At 44.8% G+C, this 12888-nt stretch overlaps 1 protein-coding gene across 8 annotated transcripts in view; it reads right to left on the bottom strand.

Moving 5' to 3' along the window:
- The window catches only part of PAQR8 (progestin and adipoQ receptor family member 8), a 37963-nt gene extending 25835 nt beyond the window's left edge, over positions 1-12128 (bottom strand). For 4 of the 8 annotated variants that reach the window (XM_081245484.1, XM_081245481.1, XM_081245485.1 and 1 more), the window contains exons 1-2: positions 11410-12089; positions 9103-9321 (exon numbers count right to left, since the gene is read on the bottom strand). The gene's annotated coding sequence lies outside the window, so the exon portion shown is untranslated. Of the gene's footprint in view, positions 1-7959; positions 8601-9102; positions 9322-11409 lie in introns of those variants that run through there. The other 4 variants (XM_081245483.1, XR_014016798.1, XM_081245486.1 and 1 more) reach the window with 4 other exon arrangements.
- Positions 12129-12888: the final 760 nt, after the last annotated feature.

Here is a 12888-nt window from a genome sequence, read left to right as displayed (position 1 = left end):
GAGGTGGGCTTGGACGCCTGAGGCCAGGTCAGATCTCTGGAGAGACAGGTGGCCTCCCAACATCTACTCTGTGTTGTCAGCCAACTGCTCCCAGGTGAGGGGAACGTTTTTGGCAGCAACCGTAGTACACAGCAGGCAAGATACCTTAAGAAAAGGCAAGGGAGAGGAGGCAGACATGTGATTCTGGAGACAAATAAACACAATTAGCTGTGCTAGAAACGAACTGAAAAGACTCAGTGGGAAGACTATGATTCCTTCTGCCAAGAGAGAAAACCAGAGGAAAATTCATTTTAAAAGAAACCTTTTACTTCCCTTGGCAGCCAGAGCACAATGACAGTCATATTCTCTGTGAAGTCCTTTTCATTGTGGGTTTCTCCACCCTTTCAAACACTAGCACGATAAGGGTTTGACTGCTTTGTCAGATTTGCTGCCCAAAGAGGATCCATTAATATTTCAGGCCAGTCCTTTCATTCCTCGAGATGACAAGTCTAAGACTTTCACAGCCATTCTAGCCCTGTGTACCTAAATAGACCCTGCTTGCAGCCATGATTGGGTGGTTGAATTCACAGAAATCAATAGTGTTGTTCCTGGGAGTTTATTTTCCTGCTTCCAGGATCCAATTCCACAGTGTAGGATTAGCTAGAGCAGAGGGGTCTAATGGCTACCTTAACAGAATGTGGTGGTTAACAGGACAGGCTTTGGAGTTAGGCAACTTGGGTTTGAATCCTGACTCCACCTTGGATGACCTTGGGCAAATAATTTAACCTCCTTGTGTCTCACTGTCTTTACCTATAAAATAAGGATATAGTGGTACCTAAGAGGGTTGTTGTCATGTTTAAAGAATTATGATAAAAGAGCCCTCATCTTTTAGAAATGCATTCTGAAATGCTCCCAAATCATTGGGAAATGGTGGCTTGGGTTTGCTTCAGAATCATTTGGAGGGGGCTTCCCTCGTGGCGCAGTGGTTGAGAGTCCGCCTGCCGATGCAGGGAACACGGGTTCGTGCCCCGGTCCGGGAAGATCCCACATGCCGCGGAGTGGCTAGGCCCGTGAGCCATGGCCGCTGAGCCTGTGCGTCCAGAGCCTGTGCTCCACAACGGGAGAGGCCACAACAGTGAGAGGCCCGCATACCGCAAAACAAACAAACAAACAAACAAAAAATCATTTGGAGGTAAGGTGTATGTAGAGAAGTTGGCCATGAGTTGGTAGTTGTTGAAGCTGGGGATGGGCACGTGGAGGTGTATTCTACTATTCTGTCCACCTCTGTCTGTCTGAAATATTCTATAATAGAAAGTTTAAAAGAGAGAAGATAATACAGGTAAAACTGCTAGCACACAACATGTGCTCAACTAATGCAATCTGTCCTAGATCAGAGAGGGTCTTGAAGCTGTCATTTCTAGGTTCAAAAGGAACCGGGATCACAGCTTGCCTCTCTAGAGACATGAGTTGGCTCTGGGGCCAGCAAGATGGGGGGTCAGGGAGTTGCAACCGAGAACTTCACTGTCACTCTAGGCCATCCATTATTGCCCAATCTTTTCATCATCAAACCTGTTTTTTGGTTTTTTTTTTTTTTTTTTTTTTTGCCAAACTGTGAGGCATGTAGGATCTTAGTTCCCTGACCAGAGGTCAAACCTGTGCCCCCAGCAGTGGAAGCGCAGGGTCTTAAGACTGGACCACCAGGGAAGTCCCATGAAACCTGTTTTAAAGTGATTATTATAAGTTCTCCATGCTTTGAAAGTTTTCTAAATCAACCACATCCATTAAATGATTCATTACTCTATCTTTCAGCCAGATACACCTAATCACAGGCCAGAGTTTAGATGAGCTGGCAGGTGGCTACTATCACCCCAGCCTAAAGCAAAGGACTTTAAAGTTCTAATGGTCTGTGCAGCTGTTTGACACACATATACAGTATGTGGTTTTGTAGGCATATGAAATCCTGAAGACGGGCTCAACGCACTACCCCCAGCCCCTGCCCCGCTGAGCCTATGCTTTCAATAGGTTCAGGGAACCACATATATAAATTTAGCAACTCCGAGCTTCTGGAATCCCTTAAATAGGGTGATGAGCTGGGCGGACAGGAAGTCCCACCCTGGACCCATTCCAGGTTACAGATGCATTGTAAGGGAGCCCTTTATTGAACCCAAACTCACCTGCCCCAGGCCCTCTCAGAAATGAGCAATCTGTAACCAGCTCTGATACTTACTAACTGTAGCAGCCTTGAGCAAGCCACTTCGTTTCTTCTTCTCATTGGTAAACTGGGATCTCTCTCTCCTAAACTTGTTTTGGGGAGTAGAGACAAGGTTTAAAAAAAAAAAAAGTGCATTGCACAATGCCTGGCACACAGGAATTGTTCAATACATAGTAGGTATTTTATGTTTCTGTATGCCTTCATGCACACATGGGTGTATAATCATTAACCCCTTTGGCATTAGGTCAATATATCTAGACACGATGGTCCTCCAGGCCATAAGACATATATCACAGCCACATAATTATAAATAGTTTATTTTTTTTTCTTTCGTGGAACAAAATTGTGCACATACTTCATGAATTAACCTGAACCTCTTCGCCACAATGAGATTTGATGAATCAGTTTCTACCTGCCTGAAATGCTGCCCAGTTTCAGTGAAATTCTTGGTGCTTTACCTGAACCTGTCTGTTTGGGTGACATTCTACCACTGCAGCCAGTTCCAACCCAAGCATTAGCCCATGCATGAAACTGACTAATGCTACTTTATAAAGTGCCCAGGCTTCCTGGCAACTCAAGAGAACAATATTGATGCCCTTATCTTGCTTAAGTGCAGGAATAGAAAAGCTAAGATGAGACTCCTGGAATGAATTCTTTGGACGGAGTGAAATACACCAGGGAGAATATAAATTTTCTAATTCAAGAGCCACTACACTCATCATTGATTTTACATCCTCCTTTTTCTTCCATATTTTATACAACCACTTTGAGTCTAAAAGGAAAATGAGAAGATAGTTTTCACCAACAAAGTTTCATTTCTCACAAAAGTACGATCTACAGGCAATATTCAGCAGAGTATGTGTATTTTCATTCCATTTTCAAGTGGTTTGGGTAAGGATAGTCCTTCTCCAGTTTCTAGACTGTAGACTTATCTTGAACCTCTTGGGAAATTCTCTCAGACTCCAAAGAGCAGGTGCAAGAATAGGGCAAATACATAGTTTCAAGCTACTGGTGAAAAGCAACAAATTATCTATTCCTTAAGAATTGAGGTTTTTTTTTTCTTCTTTGCTTTTCTTATTTTTGGACTACATCACCCTAAGCAGATAAATGTCACTGCCCTTAATGCTAGTCTCTCAAGACCAACAAAAACCTCTTAAATCAATAACCCTAGCTCTGATCTCCTTTAGGTTCTTACAGTCCTAGGAACCAGCTCAGCCTGGAAAAGGGGGAGAGCTCGGTTCTTCTCTGGGTGTGTTCGTCTCGAAATCTTGAAGTCTCCCATTACCTCTATCATAGACTAACATTTATCATAATTATTATTAATTCACTCATTCAGCAAGCCCTGCTCTGCTACAGTATGGAGTCTTCGTCACATAAGACAACAGGGTCAGTTTATTAGCAATCTAGATGGCTTGGAGCTTGTACCCTTCCAGCCACGCTGAGGACGAAAGACTTCCCCCTAAGCCCCAGGCTTAACTCAACCTGATCGTCCAACCCAGGTGACTCCCAGCAGAGGGTGGTTCCCCACCTTTGGGAAAGTGGGGTTCTGAATGTCCTGTGGGATAACATGAGGTCTTTTTTTCCTTTTTTAATTAATTAATTTATTTTTAAGCTTCTTTATTGGAGTATAATTGCTTTACAATGGTGTGTTAGTTTCTGCTTTATAACAAAGTGAATCAGCTATACATATACATATATCCCCATAACATGAGGTCTTATTCTTCCACTCTAAGCTCCTGAGTACAGCCAACCAGCACCTTCTACTTACACATGGCCTGAGCTTCGCTTCAGCTCTGTGTACAGGTATGAAAAAGCCTTGAGGAATCCTTTCCCCACCTACCTCTGAAGCAAAACATCCTCCTTACAACTCAACTCCAAACTGTCACCTCTGTAGGGGCAGGGACTGCATTTGGGTTCAACATTCCATCTTTACCCCGTGTTCAGCAAAGACCCTGGCCCTGGTAAGCCCTTAATACTGATGAACGAATGAACAAACAAACGAATGAACGAACAAGATATCCTTTGCGTCTCAGACCACTTCCCAGAAGTCCATCAAATCTCACTCCACAGGGTCACTGTTCAGGTTCCTTCTCAGCCAGGACTACCCAGGCCACACATAAGGTTGGCACTCCTAACCCCCACTTGCTCAAGGGTCAACTGTACATTTCCTGACATCAGTAGATGTTCAGTCAATAGTTATTATTTTGATGTATTATTTGAAGTTACATCAAGTTCATGCTCCATCTACATCAGAAGAGACAGAAAGGTGTGGTGGATGGAGCCCTGTAGCAGTAATTGGAAGCTACTCAACCTGGGTTTGAGTCCCTGTTTTTGCCCTTTTCTCATTGTGACTTTGACAAATTCCTTACCATCTCCAGCCCCAAGTTTCCTTCATCTGTAAAAAAAAAAAAAAAATGAATATGATATCTGCCTTCCATGCCTCACAGGGTGGTTGCAAAAGTTGTATTTGACAAGGTATATAAAAGCACTTTGAAAACTGTCCAGCAGGACTTCCCTGGTGGCGCAGTGGTTGAGAATCCATTTGCCAATGCAGTGGTCACGGGTTAGAGCCCTGGTCTGGGAAGATCCCATATGCCGCGGAGCAACTAAGCCCGTGTGCCACAACTACTGAGTCTGCGCTCTAAAGCCTGCAAGCCACGACTACTGAGCCCACACACCTAGAGCTGGTGCTCCAAAACAAGAGAAGCCACGGCAATAAGAAGCTCGCACACTGCAACGAAGAGTAGCCCCTGCTCGCTAAAACTAGAGAAAGCCCGCGCGCAGCAACAAAGACCCAACACAGCCAAAGATAAATAAATAAATAAATTTATAAAAAAAGAAAAATGAAACCTGACTTGGTTCTGTACACAATGGGTTCAAAAGCCAAAGCTGTCTATTTAAAGCATAGTCCCTGGATTTACCAACGAGACATAAAACTAAGAGTTACCATTTACGGGGCACCTCTGTGAGCTAAGTACTTTATACACACTATCTCACCTAATTCCACAATAGCACTTCAGACTTGCATTTTATAGACACTCAGGTTAAGGAACTCACCCAGGGTTGTTCCAGGATGCTAACACAGGTTGGTCCCCACTCCAGGTCCCTTGCTCTAGTCCAGGGTCTCTCAGCGCTACTGACATTTGGGGCTGGAAAATTCTTTGTTGTAAGGGCATGTCCTGTGCATTATACTATACCTAGCAGAATCTCTGGCCTCTACCCATTAGATGCCAGTAACATCTCTCCTCTTCCCAGCTGTGAAAATCAAAAACATCTACAGACATTGCCAAATGTCCTGGTGGGTTGGGGGTGGGGGATGCAAAAACACAGCCCCTGCTCTTTATTAAGAACCACTGCTCTAGTCTAAACCATGCTGCTGTATTGTTTTCTGGGTGTAAACCACCATTCAGAAGACAGATAGAACAAGGGCCAAATACCGCTATGGAGGTGATAATCAGAACACTCTGGGAAAGTATGGAACAACAATAATAGCCCCCAATACTATGGTTATACAGTGATCCCTCAGTATCTGTGGGGGATTGGTTCCAGGACCCTCCTCAGATACCAAAATCTGTGGATGCTCAAGTCCATTATATACAATGGCATAGTATTTGCATGTAACCAACTTACATTCTCCCATATACTTTAAAGCATCTCTAGATTACTTATAACACCTAATACAATGTAAATGTTATGAAAATAATTGTAAATACAATGTAGATGCTATGTAAAGTAAATGCTATGTAAGTAGTTGCCTGCACATGGCAAATTCAAGTTTTGTTTTTTGGAATTTTCTAGAATTTTTTCCTAAATATTTTCTGATGTTTATTTCAAATCACAGTTTAAGGCAAGACAAGAAAATTTTAAACATGAAATTTTTCTCTGCCCTTTGGCCTCCTCCCTCCCCTTTACTGTGCATTGTGCATCTGCATTATGCATTAACCAGACTCCCCAGTGGCAGAAACACCTGTTCAAACATAAAGATCAATTGTTCTTCTGACTGCCACATAACTCTTTAGAAGATAACATTCCTTTGTCAATCCTTAAGGGGTCATAATAACACACCCTCACCTTATACTTGCAGACATCCTTAGTGAGCTTTATGTACAATACCAATATATCATTTCCCTTAAAGATACCGATTAATGCAGAACAGACTGATGAGATGACCTGGGGAGATACTGGGCCACACCTAATGAAAGCTCTTCACTTAAATACTTGCTTATGACCTCATTAATGCTTCTAGCTATATTACTTGTATTCTGCCTATTGTACAGGATTATTTTCTTGCATGACCAAATGTGTGCCTGAGCCTCCAATAAAATTAATGATGATTAGTCGACTTGAAACGACTGATCAAAGATATAGTTCTACAAAATCAATGATTATAACAGTGTAACTCTAGATGTGGGAAGAAGCAACAAGACGGAACCATTTCCTGGACCATAACGGAATATAAGACAGGTGATCCAGAGGTTTTTGGCTACTGGTAACAGGGCCTAGTCCAGTAATAGCACATTGAGTGGTATATCAATCAAATCCTCGCCTGACCTGGGAATGAGCATCCCTAGCGCTGTGGGACAAAATGGTCACGAAATGCCTCTCAAACCTTGACTGAAACTAAGACTAAAAGGAAAGGGATTGTAAGATGAAAAATGTTGCCACCATCCATTTCTACAAGGATCAAGTCATTGGCCACTGCAGTAGCTGACCTATGTAGTACCCCCTGAGAGGGATTCAGGGCGAAGATCAGGATGAGGCATTTTGTGCTGCGGGAAAACTGACAGAACTGGCCCTCAGGTAGTTAGATATTTTCAGGAGAAAATTTTATGAATCTAGTTTTTTTGCATCTTCCCATACTTAGAGAAGCACTAAAACCATTAACTAAGGTACCTGTTCCTCACAAATAGCAGTCACCTCTACCAAGATGCGTGCTTGGTTGCACGTACTCCCTTCTCCAAAATCACACCTGAGCTCTCTGAGAGACTGTCCCCTGGGTTATAATCCTCAGGTTGGCTCAAATAAAATTTTCCATTTCTTTCTCGGATTGACTATGGATTAATTTTTTTTAACATCTTTATTGGAGTATAATTGCTTTACAATGGTGTGTTAGTTTCTGCTTTATAACAAAGTGAATCAGCTTACATATACATATATCCCCTACTATGGATTAATTTTTTTGTTGACATTTCCATCCACAGTTGGTTGAATGCAGAGTGCCCCCCCCACTCCAGCCCCCACAGGGAAGGCAGACTGTGCATCACTTTACAATTCACTAAATATTTTTAGAGCTCTTATCTCCTTCTATGGCATCTGAGTGCATAGCAGGATCTAATCCACGTCAAAAAATATGAACACTATTGAGAGATCTATATATTTAACCTCCTCCAAGAAATTGAGGGAAAAGAACATGCAGTGAAATCCATATTAATCCTCAGCCCTATAAGCCATTAGGAGAAAAAAAACTCTTGCTAATGCATTGTCCTAAGAGAGCACATTATGTGAACTTCTGGAGGAAGAAATCTGTTTCTTATACCTCTGTCTCCTGAACAAACTTTGCTGAAACGCAGAGAACTCTCACTAAAAGTCGAACATTTCATGAAACCTCTTATTTCATAGTAACCCCGAACCATTTGATTAAAAATTATGATAAAATTTGTATGCAAATATTTTTAATAAAATTCATAAATCTGCAAAAAATTAAAGTCGATATTTATGGAAGAGCTGAGAACATAGTGCCAGGTTCTTCCTCCCTATCATTTAAGAAAAGCAGAACAAAACTCCAGTTTAACTGAAACAAATGTTCCCCAGAATCATCCCTTTCAATATATGCCAAGAAAACTATAGCTATGTCGTTAGAATAATATTTTATTGGATCAAGGGAAAAAATTATAGGAGAAGCTTTTAAACAATTTTCCTTCAGCTTTTGACCAAACTCTTATACCTAACACACAATCAAAACAGGACTGTTCGTTTTTTAAAATATCAGAATCCAAAATAAAGTAGCTAGCTCTGGTTGCAGTAAAGGTGACTCTTTAAAAATTCCTGAGAGGCTAGGAGAGTAAAAACCAGGTGTTCTCACTGACATGTTCATTTGCAAAGCCCAGCCAAAGGGAATGTCATTACTTGGAAATGATAAATTTCTACATGGCTTAAAAGGAATTTTAATACAAAACTATCAATAAGCACTATTAGTAACACAAAGAGCAAGACTTTTATGTATGGGGCACTGATCTCAGGGTTCTATATGCATAATCTTATTTCATTTTCATCACAGTCCCACGAGGTACCTACTCATTATATCTTCATGTTAGGGTAGAAAAACTGAGGCCAAAAGAGATGAATAACTTGTCCAAGATCACAGCTAAATCAAGATTCAAGCCATGGCTATATGAAGCTTTGGGTTAACCTGAAAAAAAATTGGGAATTTATGGAACCAATGGCAGAAAAAGGATATGTTAATTTTTCACGCTGTGTGCTATGGAATCCCAAAACTGAAATGGATTTTCAGAGATCATTCTCTTCTGCTTGGTTCTATATAGATTCTTTCACATAAAAACTCAGGTACCAGGCATTAATGACCCATGGGGTAAGTGACTTTCTGACTACATTTTTTTCTGAAAAAACAAGTCTTTTGTTCATCTTGCTTTCTGTAAAAATGCAAAGGGATGGAAACTGCCTGGTAAAGAGTACATGGAAGGGGAAAAGAAAGGCTTATTTTCTCCAGCCCAATGAGCCATAATGTATAGCAAGGTACTATAGGGCCAGTTTTTTACACACATACCAGAGCACAAACATACAAATGAAGGTTGCATTTCAAAGCAACTACTTTACAATCCTAAACACATATATATACTCTTTACCAGATGACCCCTGTAGACCTGCTAGTCCTTCAAGAAGACTTTCATTACCTTAATGGACATACTTCCTATTACAACCTCGATTCTCCACCACAGCTGGCTCCACACAGTGTTTGGCTGTTTCCCAGCTTCAGAAGGTTTGCCATCACAGAGGCAATTCAGTCAACGTGTTGCCAGCTCTGAAGGCAACTCCAAAGCAGGAGCTCCAAAATTATTCTCAGCAATGACAGCAGCAGTAGAATTAGTCCACAGCTGGCCAAGCCGAGGCTTCTGAAGGGGAGAAACATGCATTTATTTGAATGTGTAAATACTGGCGTATTTACCTAACATTTGGATAAAGAATTGGAAGAATCAGCTAGCTCTACGTCCAAGTGGACAAATACGCTAACGCAATAATAATAATGCAGATTTTGGTTCAAGGTTCTGACCACCCCCTGGTGAAAAAAAAAAGAAAAGCTTGTCCTGAAATGATACCTGTGAAATGAATAGATCACTCTTCCATTAACTTGCATAATTACTGAAGAGCTTTCCATTTCATGAAGGGGAAAAAAAAAAAGGCCCAACATATGCTAGTTGCCAAAAATCTTTGGTCCTCCCAGGAAGCTCAAATCTCAGTGTGCATCAGAAGATGGACCTATATCTACAGCAGAAAAGAAAGAGAGTGGAAGGCATCTCTCACCCACTGACCCTTAAAGCCCAGGAACCTTCTAAGGGAGAAATCCACTTAACAGGATTCCCAGGGCCCTGGGTCTTCCAGAATTAGCTGTTATATCAAATAATTAAACTAATTACAACACATAATTAACCATACAGGATATGTTAATATAAGATGTCATTATTATTTAACTAATTAAAGGGAGCCAGGCACCCAAGACAAACAACAGAAAAAAACAAACCAGACAGGGTACGGGTCGTTTGTTTATCTTCAGAAAGACTTTAGAATGCCCATCCACCGAGGTCCTAAGCCGCCTAGTGCCCTGCCGGGTGACTTGTTCAAGGGTGTAGCAGCTCAGGGGTGGGTATAGGCTGTGCACATCCTAAGAGGGCAGTCAAGGGCAGTCCACCTTCCGTGCAGGTAACTCCTATTAACGCCAGTAAAGGGAGCCCTCGCCAAAAGAAACAATCCAAAACTGTACAACACTCCTCGTGTTTACTCGGCTGAGGAATGCAATGCATTTGTGGACGGTTCGGGTGTGCATGTGTGCATGAGAGCGCCTTCCTGATTTTCTTCCAGTTTTTACTCAGAATCAGCCTCTCAAAAGTACAGGAGAGGGGGCAGCAAGTAGCACATGTGCATCTAAAAATTACACACACACACGTAGAGTTTACCTGTACATTTGAAAACTCAGTCCAGAACTATTCTTTTAAGCCAAGACTCTTCTCATCGGATCCCGGGGCAAAATCACTTCTAACCCAGCTCAGAAATACGAGATGCAACCAAAAGCCCGCCCGGCCCACGGGTCTCCCTTTTGTGAGTCTGTGCCTGAGGGCCCCCAGACGCACAGGGCGCTGCGGTGCCCGCGTGGGGTCAGCGAGGTTCGCCCCTCCCCGGTCCCCCCGCCCAAGGTTCCAACACTCCCCGAGCTCGCTTGGTGCGGGGTCCCAACCTGCGCCCGTCTGGGGTGGCCCGTCTTGCTCTCTCGAGTGGGTGCCCTCTCGAGATTGCCATGACCCCATTCCACCGAGGGGGTTGCTTCGCCTAGGCCGAGATGTTCCCTGAGTCCCTGACGCACCCCTCAGCCCGCCACCTCGGACCCCCGCCGCGGCGTTCCGGCCCTCCAACCCCCTATCCTCCAGAACAGAACCCCAGGCTCCCCGCACGACTCCGCTTCCCGCGCCCGCCCTCTCGGAGAAGCCCCCTCCATCTTTCCCCGGAGAAGCCACTCGCCTCGCCCCACCCTGCGCTTTCCGGGGCTCCCCTCCCTCGGGCTCCCCTCCCGCCCCGCCCGCCTCGGGCTTCCTCTCTCCGCACTCCCTTCCCGGGTTCTGCTCCCCTCCGCCCGGAGGAGGGCGCCCCAAGAATGCCGACAGGGCACCCCTCATTCCGCAACCCTCCGGACCTCTCCAACGTCAGGATCCTGACCGCTCAGTCCTCCAGGCTCGGGCTTCGGGACGCCCCAACTTCGCCCTCCTGAACCGCCGCCTCGCCCTCAGGGCTCCCGGACTCCCCAACCCCGGAGCACTGACTCCCCGCCCCCGGGCTCGGGTTTCTCCACATCGCGACGCTCCTCCGGGATGGGGTCTGGGGCTCCCCAACGTCGCGAGCCTGACATCCCCGAGCTTGCGCCCGGGGTCTCCTCACAGCCCGGTCCTGACGCGCCTCCCACCCCGCTCCGCGCCGCCCGCCCCGGGACTCACCGGCAGCGGCGGCCGAGCCCGTGCACGCAGCCCAGCCCGCACTCCCGGCCCCGGGTCCCGGGTCCCAGCTTCCTGCAGGCTGCAGAGACTGAGGCCGGCGCTTCTCAGTGGAGCAGCAGGGAAGAGGGGACCGCGGGGGGCGGGCTCCGCCCGGCTCCGCCCCTTCCCGACCCGGGGGCGGGATGCGCAGACCCGCGCGCCCACAGCCGCCGCGGGTAACGCCGGCGAGGAAGTTGACTTACGCCTCTTCCTTCCAGCCCGGTGTTAGGTCCGCACAGTCCCCTTTCGGCGGCTAAAGGCCCAAGGGGACGGGAGAAAAAGAGACTAGTCTACCGCTGTCCTGTTTTTTCCAAGACCTACCCCAGGGGGGCACTGCCGAAGTCTTTCGGGAGGGGGAACAAACAACAAACTTCATCTTTTATCTTAAGAATTCAATCTACTCTCACCACCCGAATCTGCACATTAAGCGTCATTCTGCCTATGAAATCATGTTTTGACACACCCAGGAGGGCTATTGCAGACACACTTTCACACCCCCGAAGGACTTATGCACCACGGGAACACACCTCTTATACTGACATGTTAGCACCCACTTCTATACTCCTGTCTCTTCTAGCGGGTACCGATAACAGTGACCTACTTATACATGGGGGGGCGGGGTGGTCAGGAGAGGAAATTCCACATTTGGTCCCAGACTTGTCCTCCCCACCCACAGTGCTGTCCATAAGAAAAATACACTTAAGATATAGGAGCATCGGTACTTCCCTGGCGGTCCAGGAGTTAAGACTCCGCACTTCCACTGCAGGGCGCTCGGAATTAAGATCCCGCATGCTGCGCCACGTCAATTAACAAATCAAATTGGCTTTTCTGTTAAAAAAGCAGTCTTCATTATCTGGAAAAAAAGAGAGGCCCATCGGATCCTGGGAGGATGGTCCACACCAGCGCTATTCTAGGAGATTCATTTAATTCATTTCATGACTCTGCTGAGACAGGCAGGCCCAATTCTTGTCTGTTGAAACCTGGCACTTTTCCATTATATACTGTATGAAATCACTTATATGTGGAATCTAAAAAATAATACAAACAAATGTATATGTAAAACAGAAACAGATTCACAGGTATAGAAAATAAACTTGTTACTGAAGAGGAGGGGCAAGATAGGCCTATGGGATTAAGAGATTCAAACTACTGTGTATAAAATAGATAAGCAATGAGCATATACTGTATAGCACAAGGAATTATAGCCATTATCTTGTAATAACTTAGAATATATTCTTCAAAAATACTGAATCACTATGCTGTACACCTGAAACTAATGTAATATTGTAAATCAACTATACTTCAATTTAAAAAATTGAGATCGGGCTTCCCAGGTGGCTCAGCGGTTAAGAATCCGCCTGCCAATGCAGGGGACACGGGTTCGGAGCCCTGGTCCGGGAAGATCCCACATGCCACGGAGCAACTAAGCCTATGTGCCAC

Source organism: Mesoplodon bidens, assembly GCF_964165515.1.
Source record: "Mesoplodon bidens genome assembly, chromosome: 10".
Lineage (NCBI taxonomy): Eukaryota > Metazoa > Chordata > Mammalia > Artiodactyla > Ziphiidae > Mesoplodon > Mesoplodon bidens.
This window is presented reverse-complemented; position numbering and strand designations above follow the sequence as displayed.